The sequence below is a fragment of the Sinocyclocheilus anshuiensis genome, unplaced genomic scaffold (assembly GCF_001515605.1).
Source record: "Sinocyclocheilus anshuiensis isolate Anshui unplaced genomic scaffold, SAMN03320099.WGS_v1.1 scaffold2116, whole genome shotgun sequence".
NCBI classification, from domain to species: Eukaryota; Metazoa; Chordata; class Actinopteri; order Cypriniformes; family Cyprinidae; genus Sinocyclocheilus; species Sinocyclocheilus anshuiensis.
Window position 1 is genome coordinate 114,825 of NW_015546139.1, and position 2,800 is coordinate 117,624.

Sequence of the window (2,800 nt, forward strand, 5' to 3'; positions counted from 1 at the left end):
CGTGTCAATATTTGCTCTTCATGCTATTAAGTGACGATCTACTTTAAAGATCCATTGAACAGCAGCATGATTTGCTAAAGCAGCATATTCAGCGGCCATCCTATCACATGCACGCTGCTTGTGTGGATGCAGTCAGTTTTGACCGCAAAAAATGAGGTAAGCTGATTGGATATCATGTATTTGACCGTTTACGGCACCCCCATTTTCCTGTTTTTAGATTAGAAGCAGCATTTTGCTTGTCAGAAATATGTTCGGTTTTAATGTTGCTTTACGTTGGGGTATTAAATAAATGCCAAAACTCTGAATTTTGTTCGCGTACCCCCCACCGTCATCTCACGTACCCCCAGAAGTACGCGTACCCCAGTTTGAGAACCACTGTCCTAAACGACTGCTCATTAATTCGCTGTCGTCCGCTGCACGTCACCTTATAAATGTACGCACCTAACACGTAAATGCTGCCTGCAGTGTCTTCCATGTAAATTTTTCCGTATTACAGGACGCTGAGTGTAACGTTTAATCAATATTGACTACAGATATTGTCATATTATTAGTATTAATAATATGATATTATGTATTGCATTGTTCCCTTAAATATGCGCTATATACACAAATAAAGTGGAAATGGAAAAGACGATCACTAGTAAGCAGTAAAAAGTTATTTTCTAGTTAGTTGAAACTGAAATGAAGTGTTATGTTACAGCAGTAACGTAATCATCAGCAGAATTTAGAAGATACACACATCAAAAAGTTATTGTGTGTTTGCTTTTTATCTTTGAATACAAACTTCTTTTGCTTTTTTTTTTTTTGTAGCTATTTTGCTAGTCAGCTCCCGACGCGATGTAATTCATTGTACGCGCAAATTCAAAGCAAATTCGGGTGTGTGGACGCATCAACGGTGCTCGCACTCTTTTAACCGGTGATTGATCTGTCCAGAAATTACGTTGATCGTCAAAACAAGTTTATATTTAGAATACACTGCAATCACAAAATGCAAAATATATGACGACAACTCGCACACCTACATTAGGAGCTGTTTAGCCTTTTGCTTCCCAGCACCGCTTTGCAGGGAATTACTGTTACGGAGGCCCCGCCTCAAAGCCCGAGGCCCTAGGCAATTGCCTGCTCTGCCTATAGGTAGCGCCGGCCCTGGCCTTATGCTGCTTTTCATGTCAGACATAAGGAAAATTCTCACTTCATTTTAAATACTTCTCTTAACCTCGTGCGCCTCATATTGGATCTGCCTGCACAAACACTGTTTTAGACAACTGTGACCGGCACAAAATTATTCCTCACTAGTTTGTGGAGTCCTTTGGACACAGTATAGCAATGATTGACAGTTTTGAGATTTCCACAGAGAAACCATTCAGTGTAAATAGTGCCTGTAGGTAGAAGACATTCTGACACACACTTTAAGTATTTGACAGATCATCTAGCACTTCTAAGAATCCATGTAGAAAGGGTCATCGTCATCAGAAATGTTTGGCAGAAGTATCAAATACTATTATTATTATTAATTTATTCAGCTTTCTTTGTAGTACTTACACTGTGTCCACTTTAGAAAACAGTATGTTGATGATTCATCATGCTTGTCACATCTTCTGTTCAGAATGAGAATTAGCTTTATTCGCCAGGTGTGCGCAAACACAGTGGATCCTATGCAGTGTGGTGAATTATTATTGCTCATTATTGTCTATAGGCTATTTTAGTCATTTAAATAGCATGGGTTATTTAATATATTGATTAAAGACATTGTATTATAATATTACACCACCCAAATATTTAGGCTACTACCTTCTAATTTCTGTTGTCAGTGCAGGCTTTTTTTTTTTTAGCTTAGGCTACTGATCTTTATGGATTAGTGTAGGCTGCATTAAAAAGCCTTGAACATACAACAACAGGATAAAAGTATAGTTGATGACTAGACATACTCATTTCATGACTCTAGACACTTCTTTGTGAAGACAGTGGCATAATACAGTGAAATAATGTTCTTTAGCCATATAAATACAGTTGTCATGTGCGTGGGTAAAATGTACCCTCTAATTTCTGTTGTCAGTGCAGGCTTTTTTTTTTTTAGCTTAGGCTTCTGATCTTTATGGATTAGTGTAGGCTGCATTAAAAAGCCTTGAACATAAAACAACAGGATAAAAGTATAGTTGATGACTAGACATACTCATTTCATGACTCTAGACACTTCTTTGTGAAGACAGTGGCATAATACAGTGAAATAATGTTCTTTAGCCATATAAATACAGTTGTCATGTGCGTGGGTAAAATGTACCCGCTGGCGCTTTTAGGTATACAGCGACCTCTGGCGGTTCTAGTGTTAAAGTGCTCCTGGTACATACATACATACATACATACATACACATCTGACATGAGAACAAATAAACATTTAAATAGTAATACTTGACAATAAATAGTAACAATGTGTATGAATCTGGAACAGTACATTTATGTACAGATTTGTGCATTATTGACTCTATATACAGCTGTATAAATAAAGAGATATGCATATGTATTTACATAATACTTGAGAAAGAGGCAATAATGGCTGATAAATTGCTAATAAATGCTGATCTTTGGATCTTTCTATTCATCAGAGAATCCTGAAAAAATGTACTCAAAATGACTCCACTGCAGCCACAGTGCTGTCCATGATGGTGAGTGGAGGAGAGCAGGGGGGGTTTCTCCTGAAGTCTACTATCATCTCCACAGTTTTGAGCTTGTTCAGCTCCAGGTTGTTGTGACTGCACCAGACAGCCAGCTGCTCAACCTCTTGTCTGTAAGCAGACTCGTC